Source organism: Oncorhynchus kisutch, linkage group LG14, assembly GCF_002021735.2.
Source record: "Oncorhynchus kisutch isolate 150728-3 linkage group LG14, Okis_V2, whole genome shotgun sequence".
In the NCBI taxonomy this organism is placed as follows: Eukaryota; Metazoa; Chordata; class Actinopteri; order Salmoniformes; family Salmonidae; genus Oncorhynchus; species Oncorhynchus kisutch.
The window spans coordinates 1341574-1367479 of NC_034187.2; the positions used below are offsets into that span (position 1 = coordinate 1341574).

The 25906-nt window shown below is 47.2% G+C and overlaps 1 protein-coding gene across 1 annotated transcript in view; it reads right to left on the reverse strand.

Annotated features, from left to right (window-relative positions):
* The window catches only part of gfra4a (GDNF family receptor alpha 4a), a 149132-nt gene that overhangs the window by 29006 nt on the left and 94220 nt on the right, over positions 1 to 25906 (reverse strand). The gene's annotated exons all lie outside the window — the stretch shown is intronic.

The following is a 25906-nucleotide window of genomic DNA, read 5'->3' on the forward strand; positions in this document are numbered from 1 at the left end:
AGATGAGACATCTATGTTGGCTATTAATTTCCAATAGAAAATACTTCATTTCACACAGTGGTATAAGACGATAACCTTGTCAAGTTCCACGTTTTCAGAATAGCTTGTCGATTGGAGTAGTTTGCTCCCAGACAAATATTAATGAGACATTTTACATACTACTAACAGTCTTAATAAATACAAACGTTGTTTTGAAAGAATATATTGTTACAGAGTACGAACGTGGAATTGTTTACGATACAAGATGACAACCTGTTGACAACCTGATGACAACCTGTTGACAACCTGATGACAACCTGTTGACTACCTGATGACAACCTGATGACAACCTGTTGACTACCTGATGACAACCTGTTGACAACCTGATGACAACCTGTTGACAACCTGATGACAACCTGTTGACAACCTGATGACAACCTGTTGACTACCTGATGACAACCTGTTGACAACCTGATGACAACCTGTTGACTACCTGATGACAACCTGTTGACAACCTGATGACAAACCTGTTGACTACCTGATGACAACCTGTTGACAACCTGTTGACAACCTGATGACAACCTGATGACAACCTGATGACAACCTGATGACAACCTGATGACAACCTGATGACAACCTGTTGACTACCTGATGACAAACCTGATGACAACCTGATGACAAACCTGATGACAACCTGATGACAACCTGTTGACAACCTGATGACAACCTGTGACAACCTGATGACAACCTGTTGACAACCTGATGACAACCTGTTGACAACCTGATGACAACATGTTGACAACCTGATGACAACCTGTTGACAACCTGATGACAACCTGTTGACAACCTGATGACAACCTGTTGACTAACCTGATGACAACCTGATGACAACCTGTTGACTACCTGATGACAACCTGTTGACAACCTGATGACAACCTGTTGACACCTGATGACAACCTGTTGACAACCTGATGACAACCCTGTTGACAACCTGATGACAACCTGTTGACAACCTGATGACAACCTGATGACAACCTGTTGACAACCTGTTGACAACCTGTTGACTACCTGATGACAACCTGATGACAACCTGATGGACAACCTGTTGACTACCTGATGACAACCTGATGACAACCTGATGACACCTGATGACAAACCTGTTGACAACCTGATGACAACCTGATGACTACCTGATGACAACCTGTTGACTACCTGATGACAACCTGTTGACAACCTGTTGACAACCTGATGACAACCTGATGACAACCTGATGACAACCTGTTGACAACCTGATGACAACCTGATGACAACCTGTTGACAACCTGATGACAACCTGATGACAACCTGTTGACAACCTGATGACAACCTGATGACAACCTGATGACAACCTGTTGACAACCTGATGACAACCTGATGACAACCTGTTGACAACCTGATGACAACCTGATGACAACCTGATGACAACCTGTTGACAACCTGTTGACAACCTGTTGACAACCTGATGACAACCTGATGACAACCTGTTGACCTGGTTGTTCTGATGTGCTATAGAAACAGTCTATAGGTTCACCTGGTTGTTCTGATGTGCTATAGAAACAGTCTATAGGTTCACTTGGTTGTTCTGATGTGCTATAGAAACAGTCTATAGGTTCACTTGGTTGTTCTGAACTGCATCCCAAATGGCACCCTATTCCCAGAGGGTTCTGGTCAAAAGTAGTGCACTACACAGGGAATAGGGTTCTATAAGGTTCTGGTCAAAAGTAGTGAACTACATAGGGAATAGAGTTCTATAAGGTTCTGGCAAAAGTAGTGCACTACACAGGGAATAGGGTTCTATAAGGTTCTGGTCAAAAGTAGGACTCTACATAGGGAATAGGGTTCTATAAGGTTCTGGTCAAAAGTAGTGCACTACACAGGGAATAGGGTTCTATAAGGTTCTGGTCAAAAGTAGGACACTACATAGGGATAGGGTTCTATAAGGTTCTGGTCAAAAGTAGGAATAGGGAATAGGGTTCTATAAGGTTTTGGTCAAAAGTAGGAATAGGGAATAGGGTTCTAGTCAAAATAAGGAATAGGGAATAGGGTTCTATAAGGTTTTGGTTTAAAGTAGGAATAGGGAATAGGGTTCTATAAGGTTCTGGTCAAAAGTAGAACACTACACAGGGAATAGGGTTCTATAAGGTTCTGGTCTATAAGTAGGACACTACATAGGGAATAGGGTTCTATAAGGTTTTGGTCAAAAGTAGAACACTACACAGGGAATAGGGTTCTATAAGGTTCTGGTCAAAAGTAGGACACTACATAGGGAAATGGGTTCTATAAGGTTTTGGTCAAAAGTAGGACACTACACAGGGAATAGGGTTCTATAAGGTTCTGGTCTAAAGTAGTGCACTACACAGGGAATAGGGTTCCATTTATGAAGCTGGTGTTGTTGTGATCTCTCTGGGCTGTTGAATCGGGGAATGATTGGCGCTAGCTTTCGTGATGATGGCCTGGTAGCTAGTAATTGTAGCTTTTCTTCAAATTGCTGCACTTATTAAGGTGCTAAAACTAGGACACAACAACAGTCAACTGCTGTTTGAGATGTCTGGAATGGACCATGACTAGGGCGCTTTCTCTCATTCTTTCATTTATCCTCTCTCTCTCTTTCTCTCCCTCTCCCTCTGACAGAACACAGACTCTCTCTGTCTCTTCACTCTCTCCCTCTTTCTCTCACAGTCTCTCTCTCTCAGTCTCTCTCCCTCTTTCTCATCTGACAGAAAACAGTCTCTCTCATCTCTCTTTCTTTCTCTCGCTCTCTCTTTCTCTCAGAACATAGTGTGTCTCCTGTCAATTCAATTCAATTCAAGGGCTTTATTGGCATGGGAAACATATGTTAACATTGCCAAAGCAAGTGAAGTAGACAATAAACAAAAGTGAAATAAACAATAAAAATGAACAGTAAACATTACACTCACAGAAGTTCCAAAATGTAAAATTTAATATTCTGTCTATATACCATGTTATAATCATGTGCAAATAGTTAAAGTACAAAAGGTAAAATAAATAAAAATAAATATGAGTTGTATTTACAATTGTCATGACTTCTTCCAAAGTCGATGCCTCTCCTTGTTCGGCCGGTGCTCGGCGGTCGACGTCGCCGGTCTTCTAGCCATCATTGATCTATGTTTCATTTTCCATTGGTTTTGTCTTCCTTCACACCTGGTTCTAATCCCATTCATTACATGTTGTGTATTTAACCCTCTGTTTCCCCTCATGTCCTTGTCAGAGATTGTTTATTGTTATGTTCATGTTTTATGGATTGGTGCGCGACGGGTTCTTGTACCCACATTTATTTTATTATGGTCGTTGGTTTTGGAGTTTTTGTTTTAAGTTATTAAAATACTCCCTTTCTACCAAGTTTGATTCTCCTGCGCCTGACTTTCCTGCCACCTACACACACGACATGACAACACTGGTGTTTGTTCTTCACTGGTTGCCCTTTTCTTGTTCTTCACTGGTTGCCCTTTTCTTGTTCTTCACTGGTTGCCCTTTTCTTGTTCTTCACTGGTTGCCCTTTTCTTGTGGCACCTGAAGGCTCTGTTTGCCTCGGCTCCCGTGTTGGCTCATCTGGATCCCTCTTTGGAGTTCATAGTGGAGGTGGACGCCTCCGAGGCTGGGATAGGAGCTGTGCTCTCTCAGCGCTCGGGTACGCCACCGAAACTCCGCCCCTGTGCCTTCTTCTCTAAGAAGCTCAGCCCGGCGGAGCGAAACTATGACGTGGGGGACCGGGAGCTGTTGGCTGTGGTTAAAGCTTTGAAGGCATGGAGACATTGGCTTCAGGGGCCTTAACACCCCTTTCTCATCTGGACTGACCACTGCAATCTGGAGTACATCCGGGTGGCGAGGAGACTGAATGCTCGCCAGGCAAGGTGGGCCATGTTTTTCACCCGTTTTGTGTTTACAGGACAGGCTCCCAGAATGTCAAGGCAGACGCACTGTCCCGGCTGTATGACACAGAGGAGCGCTCCATGGATCCCACTCCCATACACCCAGCCTCTTGCTTGATGGTGCCGGTAGTGTGGGAGCTGGACGGTGTCACGTGCAGCGCCCGTTCCCCCTCAGTGTCCAGCAGGGCGTCTGTACTTTCCATCTGCTGTCCGTGATCGGCTGATCTATTGGACCCACACGTCACCCTCCTCTGGTCATCCTGGGATCGGTCGGACGGTACGCTGTCTTAGTGGGAAGTACTGCTGGCCCACTTTAGCTAAGGACGTGAGGGTTTATGTTTCCTCCTGCTCGGTGTGCGCCCAGTGCAAGGCTCCTAGACACCTGCCCGGAGGTAAGTTACAACCCTCGTTCCACAATGGCTGTGGTCGCACCTGTCAGTGGATTTTATAACCGATCTTCCACCTTCATCCTGGTCGTTGTCCTGCCGTCTCCTTCCTCTGCCGGTCTCCCTACAGCCCTACAGACTGTGGAGGCCCTGTTTACACACGTCTTCCGGGGTCCCCAATTCATGTCAAGGGTCTGGAAGGTCTGGAAGGTGTTCATGGAACGTCTGGGGGTCTCGGTCGGCCTTACCTCAGGTTTTCACCCGAGAGTAACGGGCAGGTAGAGAGAGTTAATCAGGATGTGGGTAGGTTTCTGAGGTCTTATTGCCAGGACAGGCCGGGGGAGTGGGCGGCGTTTGTGCCCTGGGCAGAGATGGCCGGAAGCTGGGTCCGTGGTTTGTGGGGTCAATTAAAGTCCTGAGGAGAGTGAACGAGGTATGTTATAGGTTACAGATTCCCTCCGATTACCGTATTAACCTCTCGTTCCATGTGTCTCTCCTCAGGCCGGTGGTGGCCCGCTCCAGGAGGCTGAGATGCGGGAGGTTCCTCCGCCCCTTCTGGATATCGAGGGGGTCCCGGCCTCTCCGTTCGATCCATCCTGGATTCGAGACATCGGGTGAGGGGCCTTCAGTACCTCGTGGACTGGGAGGGGAACGGTCCGGAGGAGAGATGCTGGGTTCCGGTGGAGGTTCCGGTGTATTAGATCCTTCCATGCTGCGAGAATTCCACCGTCTCCATCCGGATCGCCCTGCACCTCATCCTCCGGATCGCCCTGCGCCTCATCCTCCGGATCGCCCTGCGCCTCATCATCCGGATCGCCCTGCGCCTCATCATCCGGATCGTCCCAGAGGCCGGTGGGTCTATAAATATGAGTTGTATTTACTTCTTCCGAAGTCGATGCCTCTCCTTGTTCGGCCGGTGCTCGGCGGGCGACGTCGCCGGTCTTCTAGCCATCATTGATCTATGTTTCATTTTCCATTGGTTTTGTCTTGTCTTCCTTCACACCTGGTTCTAATCCCATTCATTACATGTTGTGTATTTAACCCTCTGTTTCCCCTCATGTCCTTGTCAGAGATTGTTTATTGTTATGTTCATGTTTTATGGATTGGTGCGCGACGGGTTCTTGTTCCTACGCCTGACTTCCCTGCCACCTACACACACAACATGACAACAATGGTGTTTGTTCTTCACTAGTTGCCTTTTTCTTGGTCACAAATCTTGCTTGCACACTGTGGTATCTCACACAGTAGATATGGGAGTTTATTAAAATTGAGTTTATTTTCTAATTCTTTGTTGATCTGTGTAATCTGAGGGAAATATGTGTCTCTAATATAGTTATACATTTGGCAGGAGGTTAGGAAGTGCAGCTCAGTTTCCACCTCATTTTGTGGGCAGTGAGCACATAGCCTGTCTTCTCTTGAGAGCCAGGTCTGCCAACAGCGGCCTTTCTCAACAGCAAGGCTATGCTCACTGAGTCTGTACATAGTTAGAGCTTTCCTTAACTTTGGGTCAGTCACAGTGGTCAGGTATTCTGCCACTGTGTACTCTCTGTGTAGGGCCAAATAGCATTCTAGTTTGCCCTGTTTTTTTGTTAATTCTTTCCAATGTGTCAAGTAATTATCTTTTTGTTGTCTCATGATTTGGTTGGGTCTAATTGTGTTGCTGTCCTGGGGCTCTGTAGGGTGTGTTTGTGAACAGAGCCCCAGGACCAGCTTGCTTAGGGGACTCTTCTCCAGGTTCATCTCTCTGTAGGTGATGGCTTTGTTATGGAAGGTTTGGGAATCGCTTCCTTTTAGGTGGTTGTAGAATTTAACGGCTCTTTTCTGGATTTTGATAATTAGTTATCGGCCTAATTCTGCTCCGCATGCATTATTTGGTGTTCTACGTTGTACACAAAGGATATTTTTGCAGAATTCTGCATGCAGAGTCTCAATTTGGTCTTTGTCCCATTTAGTGAATTATTGGTTTGTGAGCGGACCCCAGACCTCACAACCATAAAGGGTAATGGGTTGTATAACTGATTCAAGTGTTTTTTGCCAGATCCTAATTGGTATGTCTCTCTAACTCTCCCTCTCTCTCTGCCTCTCTCCCTTTCACTTTCAATTCAATTCACTTTATTGGCATGACTTAACAATGTACACACTGAACAACAACAATAAGCATAGAGGACATGCGCAGGTTGATTGGTCTGTTAGACACTGTCCCTCATCCTATAGCAGGCAGCAATGGTCTGTCAGACACTGTCCCTCGTCCTATAGCAGGCAGCAATGGTCTGTCAGACACTGTCCCTCATCTTATGGCAGGCAGCAATGGTCTGTCAGACACTGTCCCTCATCTTATAGCAGGCAGCAATGGTCTGTCAGACACTGTCCCTCATCTTATGGCAGGCAGCAATGGTCTGTCAGACACTGTCCCTCATCTTATAGCAGGCAGCAATGGTCTGTTAGACACTGTCCCTCATCTTATAGCAGGCAGCAATGGTCTGTCAGACACTGTCCTTCATCCTATAGCAGGCAGTAATGGTCTGTCAGACACTGTCCCTCATCTTATAGCAGGCAGCAATGGTCTGTTAGACACTGTCCCTCATCTTATAGCAGGCAGCAATGGTCTGTCAGACATTGTCCCTCATCTTATAGCAGGCAGCAATGGTCTGTCAGACACTGTCCCTCATCTTATAGCAGGCAGCAATGGTCTGTCAGACACTGCCCCTCATCTTATAGCAGGCAGCAATGGTCTGTCAGACACTGCCCCTCATCTTATAGCAGGCAGCAATGGTCTGTCAGACACTGTCCCTCATCTTATAGCAGGCAGCAATGGTCTGTCAGACACTGCCCCTCATCTTATAGCAGGCAGTAATGGTCTGTCAGACACTGTCCCTCATCTTATAGCAGGCAGCAATGGTCTGTCAGACACTGCCCCTCATCTTATAGCAGGCAGCAATGGTCTGTCAGACACTGTCCCTCATCTTATAGCAGGCAGTAATGGTCTGTCAGACACTGTCCCTCATCTTATAGCAGGCAGTAATGGTCTGTCAGACACTGCCCCTCATCTTATAGCAGGCAGCAATGGTCTGTCAGACACTGCCCCTCATCTTATAGCAGGCAGCAATGGTCTGTCAGACACTGTCCCTCATCTTATAGCAGGCAGTAATGGTCTGTCAGACACTGTCCCTCATCTTATGGCAGGCAGTAATGGTCTGTCAGACACTGTCCCTCATCTTATAGCAGGCAGTAATGGTCTGTCAGACACTGTCCCTCATCTTATAGCAGGCAGTAATGTAGTGGCCTGCCAACCCACATAGAGGACATGTGCAGGTTGATTGGTCTGTCAGACACTGTCCCTCATCTTATGGCAGGCAGTAATGGTCTGTCAGACACTGTCCCTCATCTTATAGCAGGCAGTAATGGTCTGTCAGACACTGTCCCTCATCTTATAGCAGGCAGTAATGGTCTGTCAGACACTGTCCCTCATCTTATAGCAGGCAGTAATGGTCTGTCAGACACTGTCCCTCATCTTATAGCAGGCAGTAATGTAGTGGCCTGCCAACCCACATAGAGGACATGTGCAGGTTGATTGGTCTGTCAGACACTGTCCCTCATCTTATAGCAGGCAGTAATGGTCTGTCAGACACTGTCCCTCATCTTATAGCAGGCAGTAATGGTCTGTCAGACACTGTCCCTCATCTTATAGCAGGCAGCAATGGTCTGTCAGACACTGCCCCTCATCTTATAGCAGGCAGCAATGGTCTGTCAGACACTGTCCCTCATCTTATAGCAGGCAGCAATGGTCTGTCAGACACTGCCCTTCATCTTATAGCAGGCAGTAATGGTCTGTCAGACACTGTCCCTCATCTTATAGCAGGCAGTAATGGTCTGTCAGACACTGTCCCTCATCTTATAGCAGGCAGTAATGGTCTGTCAGACACTGCCCCTCATCTTATAGCAGGCAGCAATGGTCTGTCAGACACTGTCCCTCATCTTATAGCAGGCAGCAATGGTCTGTCAGACACTGTCCCTCATCTTATAGCAGGCAGTAATGGTCTGTCAGACACTGTCCCTCATCTTATAGCAGGCAGTAATGGTCTGTCAGACACTGTCCCTCATCTTATAGCAGGCAGCAATGGTCTGTCAGACACTGTCCCTCATCTTATAGCAGGCAGCAATGGTCTGTCAGACACTGTCCCTCATCTTATAGCAGGCAGTAATGGTCTGTCAGACACTGTCCCTCATCTTATAGCAAGCAGTAATGTAGTGGCCTGCCAACCCACATAGAGGACATGTGCAGGTTGATTGGTCTGTCAGACACTGTCCCTCATCTTATAGCAGGCAGCAATGTAGAGGCCTGCCAACCCACATTGAGGACATGTGCAGGTTGATTGGTCTGTTAGACACTGTCCCTCATCTTATAGCAGGCAGCAATGGTCTGTTAGACACTGTCCCTCATCTTATAGCTGGCAGCAATGGTCTGTCAGACACTGTCCCTCATCTTATAGCAGGCAGTAATGTAGTGGCCTGCCAACCCACATAGAGGACAGGTGCAGGTTGAATGGTCTGTTAGACACTGTCCCCCATCTTATAGCAGGCAGCAATGGTCTGTCAGACACTGTCCATCATCTTATAGCAGGCAGCAATGGTCTGTTAGACACTGTCCCTCATCCTATAGCAGGCAGCAATGGTCTGTTAGACACTGTCCCTCATCTTATAGCAGGCAGCAATGGTCTGTCAGACACTGTCCCTCATCCTATAGCAGGCAGCAATGGTCTGTTAGACACTGTCCCTCATCTTATAGCAGGCAGTAATGGTCTGTCAGACACTGTCCCTCATCTTATAGCAGACAGTAATGGTCTGTTAGACACTGTCCCTCATCTTATAGCAGGCAGTAATGGTCTGTCAGACACTGTCCCTCATCTTATAGCAGGCAGCAATGGTCTGTCAGACACTGTCCCTCATCTTATAGCAGGCAGTAATGGTCTGTCAGACACTGTCCCTCATCTTATAGCAGGCAGTAATGGTCTGTCAGACACTGTCCCTCATCTTATAGCAGGCAGTAATGGTCTGTTAGACACTGTCCCTCATCTTATAGCAGGCAGTAATGGTCTGTCAGACACTGTCCCTCATCCTATAGCAGGCAGCAATGGTCTGGTAGACACTGTCCCTCATCTTATAGCAGGCAGCAATGGTCTGTCAGACACTGTCCCTCATCCTATAGCAGGCAGCAATGGTCTGTTAGACACTGTCCCTCATCTTATAGCAGGCAGTAATGGTCTGTCAGACACTGTCCCTCATCTTATAGCAGGCAGTAATGGTCTGTCAGACACTGTCCCTCATCTTATAGCAGGCAGTAATGGTCTGTTAGACACTGTCCCTCATCTTATAGCAGGCAGTAATGGTCTGTCAGACACTGACCCTCATCTTATAGCAGGCAGTAATGGTCTGTCAGACACTGTCCCTCATCTTATAGCAGGCAGCAATGGTCTGTCAGACACTGCCCCTCATCTTATAGCAGGCAGCAATGGTCTGTCAGACACTGTCCCTCATCTTATAGCAGGCAGTAATGGTCTGTCAGACACTGTCCCTCATCTTATAGCAGGCAGTAATGGTCTGTCAGACACTGCCCCTCATCTTATAGCAGGCAGCAATGGTCTGTCAGACACTGTCCCTCATCTTATAGCAGGCAGCAATGGTCTGTCAGACACTGCCCCTCATCTTATAGCAGGCAGCAATGGTCTGTCAGACACTGTCCCTCATCTTATAGCAGGCAGTAATGGTCTGTCAGACACTGTCCCTCATCTTATAGCAGGCAGTAATGGTCTGTCAGACACTGTCCCTCATCTTATAGCAGGCAGCAATGGTCTGTCAGACACTGTCCCTCATCTTATAGCAGGCAGTAATGGTCTGTCAGACACTGTCCCTCATCTTATGGCAGGCAGCAATGGTCTGTCAGACACTGTCCCTCATCTTATAGCAGGCAGTAATGGTCTGTCAGACACTGTCCCTCATCTTATAGCAGGCAGCAATGGTCTGTCAGACACTGTCCCTCATCTTATAGCAGGCAGTAATGGTCTGTCAGACACTGTCCCTCATCTTATAGCAGGCAGTAATGTAGTGGCCTGCCAACCCACATAGAGGACATGTGCAGGTTGATTGGTCTGTCAGACACTGTCCCTCATCTTATAGCAGGCAGCAATGTAGAGGCCTGCCAACCCACATTGAGGACATGTGCAGGTTGATTGGTCTGTTAGACACTGTCCCTCATCTTATAGCAGGCAGCAATGGTCTGTTAGACACTGTCCCTCATCTTATAGCTGGCAGCAATGGTCTGTCAGACACTGTCCCTCATCTTATAGCAGGCAGTAATGTAGTGGCCTGCCAACCCACATAGAGGACAGGTGCAGGTTGAATGGTCTGTTAGACACTGCCCCTCATCTTATAGCAGGCAGCAATGGTCTGTCAGACACTGTCCCTCATCCTATAGCAGGCAGCAATGGTCTGTTAGACACTGTCCCTCATCTTATAGCAGGCAGTAATGGTCTGTCAGACACTGTCCCTCATCTTATAGCAGACAGTAATGGTCTGTTAGACACTGTCCCTCATCTTATAGCAGGCAGTAATGGTCTGTCAGACACTGTCCCTCATCTTATAGCAGGCAGCAATGGTCTGTCAGACACTGTCCCTCATCTTATAGCAGGCAGTAATGGTCTGTTAGACACTGTCCCTCATCTTATAGCAGGCAGCAATGGTCTGTCAGACACTGTCCCTCATCTTATGGCAGGCAGCAATGGTCTGTTAGATACTGTCCCTCATCTTATAGCAGGCAGCAATGGTCTGTTAGACACTGTCCCTCATCTTATAGCAGGCAGTAATGTAGTGGCCTGCCAACCCACATAGAGGACATGTGCAGGTTGATTGGTCTGTCAGACACTGTCCCTCATCTTATAGCAGGCAGTAATGTAGTGGCCTGCCAACCCACATAGAGGACATGTGCAGGTTGATTGGTCTGTCAGACACTGTCCCTCATCTTATAGCAGGCAGTAATGGTCTGTCAGACACTGTCCCTCATCTTATAGCAGGCAGTAATGGTCTGTCAGACACTGTCCCTCATCTTATAGCAGGCAGTATGGTCTGTCAGACACTGTCCCTCATCTTATAGCAGGCAGTAATGGTCTGTCAGACACTGTCCCTCATCTTATAGCAGGCAGCAATGGTCTGTCAGACACTGTCCCTCATCTTATAGCAGGCAGCAATGGTCTGTCAGACACTGTCCCTCATCTTATAGCAGGCAGCAATGGTCTGTCAGACACTGTCCCTCATCTTATGGCAGGCAGCAATGTAGTGGCCTGCCAACCCACATAGAGGACATGTGCAGGTTGAATGGTCTCTTAGACACTGTCCCTCATCTTATAGCAGGCAGTAATGTAGTGGCCTGCCAACCCACATAGAGGACATGTGCAGGTTGAATGGTCTGTTAGACACTGTCCCTCATCTTATAGCAGGCAGCAATGTAGTGGCCTGCCAACCCACATAGAGGACATGTGCAGGTTGATTGGTCTGTCAGACACTGTCCCTCATCTTATAGCAGGCAGCAATGGTCTGTCAGACACTGTCCCTCATCCTATAGCAGGCAGTAATGTAGTGGCCTGCCAACCCACATAGAGGACATGTGCAGGTTGATTGGTCTGTTAGACACTGTCCCTCATCTTATGGCAGGCAGCAATGTAGTGGCCTGCCAACCCACATAGAGGACATGTGCAGGTTGATTGGTCTGTCAGACACTGTCCCTCATCTTATAGCAGGCAGCAATGGTCTGTCAGACACTGCCCCTCATCTTATAGCAGGCAGCAATGGTCTGTCAGACACTGCCCCTCATCTTATAGCAGGCAGCAATGGTCTGTCAGACACTGTCCCTCATCTTATAGCAGGCAGCAATGGTCTGTCAGACACTGCCCCTCATCTTATAGCAGGCAGCAATGGTCTGTCAGACACTGCCCCTCATCTTATAGCAGGCAGCAATGGTCTGTCAGACACTGCCCCTCATCTTATAGCAGGCAGCAATGGTCTGTCAGACACTGCCCCTCATCTTATAGCAGGCAGCAATGGTCTGTCAGACACTGTCCCTCATCTTATGGCAGGCAGCAATGTAGTGGCCTGCCAACCCACATAGAGGACATGTGCAGGTTGATTGGTCTGTCAGACACTGTCCCTCATCTTATAGCAGGCAGCAATGTAGAGGCCTGCCAACCCACATTGAGGACATGTGCAGGTTGATTGGTCTGTTAGACACTGTCCCTCATCTTATAGCAGGCAGCAATGGTCTGTTAGACACTGTCCCTCATCTTATAGCTGGCAGCAATGGTCTGTCAGACACTGTCCCTCATCTTATAGCAGGCAGTAATGTAGTGGCCTGCCAACCCACATAGAGGACAGGTGCAGGTTGAATGGTCTGTTAGACACTGTCCCTCATCTTATAGCAGGCAGCAATGGTCTGTTAGACACTGTCCCTCATCTTATAGCAGGCAGCAATGGTCTGTCAGACACTGTCCCTCATCCTATAGCAGGCAGCAATGGTCTGTTAGACACTGTCCCTCATCTTATAGCAGGCAGTAATGGTCTGTCAGACACTGTCCCTCATCTTATAGCAGACAGTAATGGTCTGTTAGACACTGTCCCTCATCTTATAGCAGGCAGTAATGGTCTGTCAGACACTGTCCCTCATCTTATAGCAGGCAGCAATGGTCTGTCAGACACTGTCCCTCATCTTATAGCAGGCAGTAATGGTCTGTTAGACACTGTCCCTCATCTTATAGCAGGCAGCAATGGTCTGTCAGACACTGTCCCTCATCTTATGGCAGGCAGCAATGGTCTGTTAGACACTGTCCCTCATCTTATAGCAGGCAGCAATGGTCTGTTAGAAACTGTCCCTCATCTTATAGCAGGCAGTAATGTAGTGGCCTGCCAACCCACATAGAGGACATGTGCAGGTTGATTGGTCTGTCAGACACTGTCCCTCATCTTATAGCAGGCAGTAATGTAGTGGCCTGCCAACCCACATAGAGGACATGTGCAGGTTGATTGGTCTGTCAGACACTGTCCCTCATCTTATAGCAGGCAGTAATGGTCTGTCAGACACTGTCCCTCATCTTATAGCAGGCAGTAATGGTCTGTCAGACACTGTCCCTCATCTTATAGCAGGCAGTATGGTCTGTCAGACACTGTCCCTCATCTTATAGCAGGCAGTAATGGTCTGTCAGACACTGTCCCTCATCTTATAGCAGGCAGCAATGGTCTGTCAGACACTGTCCCTCATCTTATAGCAGGCAGCAATGGTCTGTCAGACACTGTCCCTCATCTTATAGCAGGCAGCAATGGTCTGTCAGACACTGTCCCTCATCTTATGGCAGGCAGCAATGTAGTGGCCTGCCAACCCACATAGAGGACATGTGCAGGTTGAATGGTCTCTTAGACACTGTCCCTCATCTTATAGCAGGCAGTAATGTAGTGGCCTGCCAACCCACATAGAGGACATGTGCAGGTTGATTGGTCTGTTAGACACTGTACCTCATCTTATAGCAGGCAGTAATGTAGTGGCCTGCCAACCCACATAGAGGACATGTGCAGGTTGAATGGTCTGTTAGACACTGTCCCTCATCTTATAGCAGGCAGCAATGTAGTGGCCTGCCAACCCACATAGAGGACATGTGCAGGTTGATTGGTCTGTCAGACACTGTCCCTCATCTTATAGCAGGCAGCAATGGTCTGTCAGACACTGTCCCTCATCCTATAGCAGGCAGTAATGTAGTGGCCTGCCAACCCACATAGAGGACATGTGCAGGTTGATTGGTCTGTTAGACACTGTCCCTCATCTTATGGCAGGCAGCAATGTAGTGGCCTGCCAACCCACATAGAGGACATGTGCAGGTTGATTGGTCTGTCAGACACTGTCCCTCATCTTATAGCAGGCAGCAATGGTCTGTCAGACACTGCCCCTCATCTTATAGCAGGCAGCAATGGTCTGTCAGACACTGCCCCTCATCTTATAGCAGGCAGCAATGGTCTGTCAGACACTGTCCCTCATCTTATAGCAGGCAGCAATGGTCTGTCAGACACTGCCCCTCATCTTATAGCAGGCAGCAATGGTCTGTCAGACACTGCCCCTCATCTTATAGCAGGCAGCAATGGTCTGTCAGACACTGCCCCTCATCTTATAGCAGGCAGCAATGGTCTGTCAGACACTGCCCCTCATCTTATAGCAGGCAGCAATGGTCTGTCAGACACTGTCCCTCATCTTATGGCAGGCAGCAATGTAGTGGCCTGCCAACCCACATAGAGGACATGTGCAGGTTGATTGGTCTGTTAGACACTGTCCCTTATCTTATAGCAGGCAGCAATGGTCTGTCAGATACTGTCCCTCATCTTATAGCAGGCAGCAATGGTCTGTCAGACACTGTCCCTCATCCTATAGCAGGCAGCAATGGTCTGTCAGACACTGTCCCTCATCTTATAGCAGGCAGCAATGGTCTGTTAGACACTGTCCCTCATCTTATGGCAGGCAGCAATGGTTTGTCAGACACTGTCCCTCATCTTATGGCAGGCAGCAATGGTCTGTCAGACACTGTCCCTCATCTTATAGCAGGCAGCAATGGTCTGTTAGACACTGTCCCTCATCTTATAGCAGGCAGCAATGGTCTGTCAGACACTGTCCCTCATCTTATAGCAGGCAGCAATGGTCTGTCAGACACTGTCCCTCATCTTATAGCAGGCAGCAATGGTCTGTCAGACACTGCCCCTCATCTTATAGCAGGCAGCAATGGTCTGTCAGACACGGTCCCTCATCCTATAGCAGGCAGCAATGGTCTGTCAGACACTGTCCCTCATCCTATAGCAGTCATCAATGGTCTGTCAGACACTGTCCCTCATCTTATAGCAGGCAGCAATGGTCTGTCAGACACTGTCCCTCATCCTATAGCAGGCAGCAATGGTCTGTCAGACACTGTCCCTCATCTTATAGCAGGCAGCAATGGTCTGTCAGACACTGCCCCTCATCTTATAGCAGGCAGCAATGGTCTGTCAGACACTGCCCCTCATCTTATAGCAGGCAGCAATGGTCTGTCAGACACTGCCCCTCATCTTATAGCAGGCAGCAATGGTCTGTCAGACACTGTCCCTCATCTTATAGCAGGCAGCAATGGTCTGTCAGACACTGCCCCTCATCTTATAGCAGGCAGCAATGGTCTGTCAGACACTGTCCCTCATCTTATGGCAGGCAGCAATGTAGTGGCCTGCCAACCCACATAGAGGACATGTGCAAGTTGATTGGTCTGTTAGACACTGTCCCTTATCTTATAGCAGGCAGCAATGGTCTGTCAGACACGGTCCCTCATCCTATAGCAGGCAGCAATGGTCTGTCAGACACTGTCCCTCATCCTATAGCAGGCAGCAATGGTCTGTCAGACACTGTCCCTCATCTTATAGCAGGCAGCAATGGTCTGTCAGACACTGTCCCTCATCTTATAGCAGGCAGCAATGGTCTGTCAGACACTGTCCCTCATCTTATAGCAGGCAGCAATGGTCTGTCAGACACTGTCCCTCATCTTATAGCAGGCAGCAATGGTCTCTTTGACACTGCCCCTCATCTTATAGCAGGCAGCAATGGTCTGTCAGACACTGCCCCTCATCTTATAGCAGGCAGCAATGGTCTGTCAGACACTGTCCCTCATCTTATAGCAGGCAGCAATGGTCTGTCAGACACTGTCCCTCATCTTATGGCAGGCAGCAATGGTCTGTCAGACACTGCCCCTCATCTTATAGCAGGCAGCAATGGTCTGTCAGACACTGTCCCTCATCTTATAGCAGGCAGCAATGGTCTGTCAGACACTGCCCCTCATCTTATAGCAGGCAGCAATGGTCTGTCAGACACTGCCCCTCATCTTATAGCAGGCAGCAATGGTCTGTCAGACACTGCCCCTCATCTTATAGCAGGCAGCAATGGTCTGTCAGACACTGTCCCTCATCTTATAGCAGGCAGCAATGGTCTGTCAGACACTGTCCCTCATCTTATAGCAGGCAGCAATGGTCTGTCAGACACTGCCCCTCATCTTATAGCAGGCAGCAATGGTCTGTTAGACACTGTCCCTCATCTTATGGCAGGCAGCAATGGTCTCTTTGACACTGCCCCTCATCTTATAGCAGGCAGCAATGGTCTGTCAGACACTGTCCCTCATCTTATAGCAGGCAGCAATGGTCTCTTTGACACTGCCCCTCATCTTATAGCAGGCAGCAATGGTCTGTCAGACACTGCCCCTCATCTTATAGCAGGCAGCAATGGTCTGTCAGACACTGTCCCTCATCTTATAGCAGGCAGCAATGGTCTGTCAGACACTGTCCCTCATCTTATGGCAGGCAGCAATGGTCTGTCAGACACTGCCCCTCATCTTATAGCAGGCAGCAATGGTCTGTCAGACACTGTCCCTCATCTTATAGCAGGCAGCAATGGTCTGTTAGACACTGTCCCTCATCTTATGGCAGGCAGCAATGTAGTGGCCTGCCAACCCACATAGAGGACATGTGCAGGTTGATTGGTCTGCTAGACACTGTCCCTTATCTTATAGCAGGCAGCAATGGTCTGTCAGATACTGTCCCTCATCTTATAGCAGGCAGCAATGGTCTGTCAGACACTGTCCCTCATCTTATATCAGGCAGCAATGGTCTGTCAGACACTGCCCCTCATCTTATAGCAGGCAGCAATGGTCTGTCAGACACTGTCCCTCATCCTATAGCAGGCAGCAATGGTCTGTCAGACACTGTCCCTCATCCTATAGCAGGCAGCAATGGTCTGTCAGACACTGCCCCTCATCTTATAGCAGGCAGCAATGGTCTGTTAGACACTGCCCCTCATCTTATAGCAGGCAGCAATGGTCTGTCAGACACTGCCCCTCATCTTATAGCAGGCAGCAATGGTCTGTCAGACACTGCCCCTCATCTTATAGCAGGCAGCAATGGTCTGTCAGACACTGTCCCTCATCTTACAGCAGGCAGCAATGGTCTGTCAGACACTGTCCCTCATCTTATGGCAGGCAGCAATGGTCTGTCAGACACTGCCCCTCATCTTATAGCAGGCAGCAATGGTCTGTCAGACACTGTCCCTCATCTTATAGCAGGCAGCAATGGTCTGTCAGACACTGTCCCTCATCCTATAGCAGGCAGCAATGGTCTGTCAGACACTGTCCCTCATCTTATAGCAGGCAGCAATGGTCTGTCAGACACTGTCCCTCATCTTATGGCAGGCAGCAATGGTCTGTCAGACACTGTCCCTCATCTTATGGCAGGCAGCAATGTAGTGTGCTGCCAACCCACAGCTCTCTGCGTCCTCCCCCAACAGGACGGGTAGCCTATCCTCATCAGAGAGGTCTTCAATGTAGTGCGCTGCCAACCCACAGCTCTCTGCGTCCTCCCCTAACAGGACGGGTAGCCTATTCACATCAGAGAGGTGTTTGAAACCTCTAATAAGGGAGCCTGGTTCTGCTGTGGTGCAGTGGTTGCACAGCCTTTCCTCTACAGGGAGCCAGGTTCTGCTGTGGTGCAGTGGTTGCACAGCCTTTCCTCTACAGGGAGCCTGGTTCTGCTGTGATGCAGTGGTTGCACAGCCTTTCCTCTACAGGGAGCCAGGTTCTGCTGTGATGCAGTGGTTGCACAGCCTTTCCTCTACAGGGAGCCAGGTTCTGCTGTGGTGCAGTGGTTGCACAGCCTTTCCTCTACAGGGAGCCAGGTTCTGCTGTGGTACAGTGGTTGCACAGCCTTTCCTCTACAGGGAGCCAGGTTCTGCTGTGGTACAGTGGTTGCACAGCCTTTCCTCTACAGGGAGCCAGGTTTTCCTGCGCCTACCCTTCTCAATGGCAAGGCTGTGCTCATTGAGCCTGTACGTTGTCAAGGTTTTTCTAAGGTTTTGAAAAGTAACCATGGTCAAAGACTTTGCTAAGGTGTACGGTGAATTTAGGGCCAGATAGCGCTGCATTTTGCTTGTGCTTGTGTGTCCCAATAGGTAATGTAGTTTAGTTTTGACTGTTGTTGTAACTTGTTTTCTGATTGATTGGATGTTCTGGTCCTGAGGCTTCAGTGCATTAGTAGAACAGGTTTGTGAACTCAGCCCCAGGACCAGCTGGGTGAGGAAACTATTTTCTTTGCTCAGCTCTTGGCATTGCAGGGCTTGGTAATGATATGAGAGGGGGTCACTGTATTTTAGATGATTCCAAAGCTTAATTGCTCTCTTTGGAGTGTGTATTATTAGTGGATATTGGCCTAATTCTGCCCTGCATTCATCGTTTGTAGTTTTCCTCTGGACATGTAGGAGAATCTTACAGAACTTTGCATGCAGGGTTTGTAGTTTTCCTCTGGACATGTGGGAGAATCTTACAGAACTCTCCATGCAGGGTTTGTAGTTTTCCTCTGGACATGTGGGAGAATCTTACAGAACTCTCCATGCAGGGTTTGTAGTTTTCCTCTGGACATGTGGGAGAATCTTACAGAACTCTCCATGCAGGGTTTCAAATGGGGTGTTTGTCCCATTGGGTAAAATCTTGTTTTGCAAGTGGTTCCCACACCTCGCTGCTATAAAGTGCATTTTTATAGGTATTTCAATTTGAATTCATTTGTTAATGGTGTAGAATGCCCTGCCGGTTTTCACTCTCAGTTCATTAACTTCCTCATTTAGGTGCCCAGTAGAGCTTATATTTAAACCTCAGGAACTGTAGTCTGTACAGTACTCTATATATTTAAACCTAAGTACTTGTAGTGTGTGCAGTACTCTATATATTTAAACCTAAGTAATCGTAGTGTTAGAGTTTAATGGCTGTGATAGGAGATAACTGAGGATGGACAAACACCATTGTAGTTAATCCACCTAAATGACAGAGTGAAAAGAAGGAAGCCTGCATGTACAGAATACAAATATTCCTAAACATGCATCCTGTTTGCAATAACGCACTATAATGAAAAAATAAAATAATGAACAAAACCGCCAAGAACTAAATAAATATTCCCAAACAAATTCAATACAACACATTGCTGAGTAAGTAGGCCTTTAGTTGTCTTGCTACCACTCTCCAAATCTACACTGGAGTTGCTTACCAAGAAGACAGTGAATGTTTCTGGTTGGCCAGCTTACAGTTTTGACTTAAATCTACTTGAAAGACTATGGCGCTACCTGAAAATGGTTGCCTAGCAATGATTAACAACCAATTTGACAGAGCTTGAAGAATTGAAAATAATAAATGGGCAAATCTTGCACAATCCGGGTGTAGCAATCTCTTAGAGACTTAACCAGAGAGACTCCCAGATGTAATGGTGCATTTGGTTGTAATATCATCACCTTTTGAAGAGCAATTTCCAATTATTCCATGAAACAAAACAATTCGATCCATCAGAGTTATACAGGAAGTAACTTCACGCTCCATCAGAGTTATACAGGAAGTAACTTCATGCTCCATCAGAGTTATACAGGAAGTAACTTCATGCTCCATCAGAGTTATACAGGAAGTAACTTCATGCTCCATCAGAGTTATACAGGAAGTAACCTCATGATCCATCAGAGTTATACAGGAAGTAACCTCATGCTCCATCAGAGTTATACAGGAAGTAACTTCATGATCCATCAGAGTTATACAGGAAGTAACCTCATGATCCATCAGAGTTATACAGGAAGTAACCTCATGATCCATCAGAGTTATACAGGAAGTAACCTCATGCTCCATCAGAGTTATACAGGAAGTAACCTCATGCTCCATCAGAGTTATACAGGAAGTAACCTCATGCTCCATCAGAGTTATACAGGAAGTAACCTCATGCTCCATCAGAGTTATACAGGAAGTAACTTCATGCTCCATCAGAGTTATACAGGAAGTAACCTCATGCTCCATCAGAGTTATACAGGAAGTAACTTCATGCTCCATCAGAGTTATACAGGAAGTAACCTCATGCTCCATCAGAGTTATACAGGAAGTAACTTCATGCTCCATCAGAGTTATACAGGAAGTAACTTCATGCTTTTCATGATCAGTAAACATCAATTGATCCTGTATTTTCAGATACCTAGAGCAGACTCACGATATCTCTCAACATTGGCCACTATTAATTGGATATTTGAGTGATATAAAATGATAGTAAACTACAGCTGACAAGAATGAGTGGTTCAGGTTCGTTTCCTGTGTGGGCTCTGCCTATCAAGCAGCAGAAGGGAATATGGGTTTACTGATAATGTTTACTTTGCCAGCTACTGGTAGAAACTTGGCTAAACATTGTGGTAAAGTAGATCTAATGTAGCGAAGTTAAACAACATCCCCTTTTCAACATTGTTTTGAAGAGGGTTTAATTACGATTGCTACTGACAGACATGAGGCTACATTGACTGATGTATCACGTCGTGATTGTTTTAGTGACAGATCTCAGGCCATCGTGATTGATGAGGTTAAGAAACAAATATTTAAAGTGGGCTTTTTTACAGAAACAGTCTTTCTTTAGCCAGCAGGATGTAGATTGTGCAGTCAACCTTTCTGCCTGTGTTTAAGTGCACCTCTTAAACCCGTGGATACACTGTAATCAAAGCACCCTTTGTTTTATCACAGGAGACAGTTGTATTACAAATCACTGTATTCTTTACCAAAAGGTTTGCTGGACCTCTTTAAAGTCACGTAGATAACATCATTACACTCTGTTTGTTTACAAAGCTCCAAGACCTTCCGATTTACATTAAATCACTGTTAAGATTTAAAATGACAAGTTATCAAACCTGTTCACAGGGTTGGTTAACTATTCAGACTCCTTTGGTAAGTAGGCCTTTAGTTGTCTTGCTCCACATGCTTGGAATGATCTCCACAATACATTGAGAATAGATGCATTCATATCCCTGGGGGCATCTACAGCTGCATTCGTGTCCCTGGGGGCATCTACAGCTGTATTCATATCCCTGGGGGCATCTACAGCTGTATTCATATCCCTGGGGGCATCTACAGCTGCATTCATATCCCTGGGGGCATCTACAGCTGCATTCATATCCCTGGGGGCATCTACAGCTGCATTCATATCCCTGGGGGCATCTACAGCTGTATTCATATCCCTGGGGGCATCTACAGCTGTATTCATATCCCTGGGGGCATCTACAGCTGCATTCGTGTCCCTGGGGGCATCTACAACTGTATTCATATCCCTGGGGGCATCTACAGCTGCATTCGTGTCCCTGGGGGCATCTACAGCTGTATTCATATCCCTGGGGGCATCTACAGCTGTATACATATCCCTGGGGGCATCTACAGCTGCATTCATATCCCTGGGGGCATCTACAGCTGTATTCATATCCCTGGGGGCATCTACAGCTGCATTCATATCCCTGAGGGCATCTACAGCTGTATTCATATCCCTGGGGGCATCTACAGCTGTATTCATATCCCTGGGGGCATCTACAGCTGTATACATATCCCTGGGGGCATCTACAGCTGCATTCATATCCCTGGGGGCATCTACAGCTGTATTCATATCCCTGGGGGCATCTACAGCTGTATTCATATCCCTGGGGGCATCTACAGCTGCATTCATATCCCTGGGGGCATCTACAGCTGCATTCAATCACTGGGGCATCTACAGCTGCATTCATATCCCTGGGGGCATCTACAGCTGTATTCATATCCCTGGGGGCATCTACAGCTGTATACATATCCCTGGGGGCATCTACAGCTGTATACATATCCCTGGGGGCATCTACAGCTGTATTCATATCCCTGGGGGCATCTACAGCTGCATTCATATCCCTGGGGGCATCTACAGCTGCATTCATATCCCTGGGGGCATCTACAGCTGTATTCATATCCCTGGGGGCATCTACAGCTGTATTCATATCCCTGGGGGCATCTACAGCTGTATACATATCCCTGGGGGCATCTACAGCTGTATACATATCCCTGGGGGCATCTACAGCTGTATTCATATCCCTGGGGGCATCTACAGCTGTATTCATATCCCTGGGGGCATCTACAGCTGCATTCGTGTCCCTGGGGGCATCTACAGCTGTATTCATATCCCTGGGGGCATCTACAGCTGTATACATATCCCTGGGGGCATCTACAGCTATATTCATATCCCTGGGGGCATCTACAGCTATATTCATATCCCTGGGGGCATCTACAGCTGTATTCATATCCCTGGGGGCATCTACAGCTGTATACATATCCCTGGGGGCATCTACAGCTATATTCATATCCCTGGGGGCATCTACAGCTGTATTCATATCCCTGGGGGCATCTACAGCTGTATTCATATCCCTGGGGGCATCTACAGCTGTATTCATATCCCTGGGGGCATCTACAGCTGTATACATATCCCTGGGGGCATCTACAGCTATATTCGTGTCCCTGGGGGTATCTACAGCTGTATTCGTGTCCCTGGGGGCATCTACAGCAACAACAACTGTTGTGGTTGACAGAGGATTTTCTATAATGTGTTTGTTGTTGTTGACTGTGTTTTGTGTACAGTCGTGACCAAAAGTTTTGGCAGCCCATTCTTGTATAATCAATGTTTGGAGTTTGTCAGAATGTGTGGGTTTTTGTTTGTCCACCCGCCTCTTGAGGATTGACCACAAGTTCTCAATGGGATTAAGGTCTGGGGAGTTTCCTGGCCAAGGACCCAAAATATCGATGTTTTGTTCCCCGAGCCACTTAGTTATCACTTTTGCCTTATGGCAAAGTGCTCCATCATGCTGGAAAAGACATTGTTCGTCACCAAACTGTTCCTGGATGGTTGGGAGAAGTTGCTCTCAGAGGATATGTTGGTACCATTCTTTATTCATGGCTGTGTCTTAGGCTAAATTGTGAGTGAGCCCACTCCCTTGGCTGAGAAGCAACCCCACACATGAATGGTCTCAGGATGCTTTACTGTTGGCATGACACAAGACTGATGGTAGCGATCACCTTGTCTTCTCCGGACAAGCTTTTTTCCAGATGCCCCAAACAATTGGAAAGGGGATTCATCAGAGAAAATGACTTCATCCCAGTCCTCAGCAGTCCAATCCCTGTACTTTTTGCATAATATCAGTATGTCTCTGATATTTTTCCTGGAGAGAAGTGGCTTCTTTGCTGCCCTTCTTGACACAAGACCATCCTCCAAAAGTCTTTGCCTCACTGTGCGTGCAGATGCACTCACACCTGCCTGCTGCCATTCCTGAGCAAGCTCTGTACTAGTGGTGCCCCGATCCCACAGCTGAATCAACTTTAGGAGACGGTCCTGGCGCTTGCTAGACTTTCTTGGGCGCCTTGAAGCCTTCTTCACAACAAAATAACCGCTCTCCTTGAAGTTCTTGATGATCCGATAAATGGTTGATTTAGGTGCAATCTTATTGGCAGCAATATCCTTGCCTGTGAAGCCTTTTTTTGTGCAAAGCAATGATGACGGCACGTGTTTCCTTGCAGGTAACCATGGTTGACAGAGGAAGAACAATGATTCCAAGCACCAGCCTCCTTTTGAAGCTTCCAGTCTGTTATTCGAACTCAATCAGCATGACAGAATGATCACCAGCCTTGTCCTCATCAACACTCACACCTGTGTTAACGAGAGAATCACTGACATGATGTCAGCTGGTCCTTTTGTGGCAAGGCTGAAATGCAGTGGAAATGCTTTTTGGGGGGGTTCAGTTCATATGCATCTCAAAGAGGTTCAATGAATTGCAATTCATCTGATCACTCTTCATAATATTCTGGAGTACATGCAAATTGCCATCATACAAACTGAGGCAGCAGACTTTGTGAAAATGTATATTTGTGTCATTCTCAAAACTTTGGCCACAACTTTATATTGCGTGTATTTATGTTTGTTTTGTTTTATATTTTGTGTGTTTTATTAAATGCTCCTTCATAAAAGAGACACTCAATGGTGACTCCCTGATTACATAAAGGTAAATAGAAAATTAATTAGGCTATTGTATCACCAAGACTTATTATAAATCATTTATACTGTGCTTACCTCTTCTTTGGGATAGGGGGCAGCATTTTCACTTTTGGATGAAAAGCATGCCCAGAGTAAACTGCCTCCTACTCAGTCCCAGATGCTAATATATGCATATTACTATTAGTGTTGGATAGAAAACACTCTGAAGTTTCTAAAACTGTTTGAATGATGTCTGTGAGTATAACAGAACTCCAAACAGGGAAAAAAGAAAAAAAGAAATCCAAACAGGGAGTGTGAAATCTGATGTTTGTAGTTTTTGAACTCAGCCCCTATCGAATACACAGTGGGATATGGGTCATGTTGCACTTCCTAAGGCTTCCACTAGATGTCAACCGTCTTTAGAACGTTGTTTCAGGCTTCTACTATAAAGGATGGGAGCTATTTGAGTCAGTGGTCTGGCAGAGTGCCTTGGCAGAGTGCCTTGGGCTTGTGACGCGCTGTCACAAGCCCAAGCTCTCGTTCCATTGCTTTTCTACAGACAATGTAATTCTCCGGTTGGAACATTTATGATAAAAACATACTAAAGATTGATTCTATACTTAGTTTGACAAGTTTCTACGACCTGTGATATAACATTTGGACTTTTCGCCTGACGTTCGGACGCATAATTTGTAACTTATTATGTACATAATGTTTCTGCCACCGTGTCTTATGGCAGAAAAGAGCTTCTGGATATCAGGACAGAGATCACTCACCTTGGATTAGACAAAGAGCTTCTGGATATCAGGACAGCGATCACTCACCTCGGATTAGACAAAGAGCTTCTGGATATCAGGACAGCGATCACTCACCTTGGATTAGACAAAGAGCTTCTGGATATCAGGACAGAGATCACTCACCTCGGATTAGACAAAGAGCTTCTGGATTTCAGGACAGCGATCACTCACCTTGGATTAGACAAAGAGCTTCTGGATATCAGGACAGAGATCACTCACCTCGGATTAGACAAAGAGCTTCTGGATTTCAGGACAGCGATCACTCACCTCGGATTAGACTAAGACCTTCTGGATATCAGGACAGCGATCACTCACCTCGGATTAGACTAAGAGCTTCTGGATATCAGGACAGCGATCACTCACCTCGGAATAGAGAAATACTTTTTCTTCAAAAATGTTCTTCAGACACCCGACAAGGCCGAAATCCCCGTCATTGGCAAGAGAAAGAGACACGGGTATAGAGGACACCGGGCGGGGTGCCTCGTGAGAAAGAGACACGGGTATAGAGGACACAGGGTGGGGTGCATCGTGAGAAAGAGACACGGGTATAGAGGACACAGGGCGGGGTGCCTCGTGAGAAAGAGACACGGGTATAGAGGACACAGGGCGGGGTTCCTCGTGAGAAAGAGACACGGGTATAGAGGACACAGGGCGGGGTTCCTCGTGAGAAAGAGACACGGGTATAGAGGACACAGGGCGCGGTGCCTCATAAGGATCCGCCGACAGGGAAATCTGCCCTTACCATCAATATTACTTGCCAACATACAATCATTGACAATAAATTAGATGAAGTACGATGTGCCCCACCCCCACGGTGCCCCATGAGGCCAGTGTGCTAGGACTACTTTACCCATGAGGCAACAGTGTTAGGACTACTTTACCCATGAGGCCAGTGTGTTAGGTCTACTTTACCCATGAG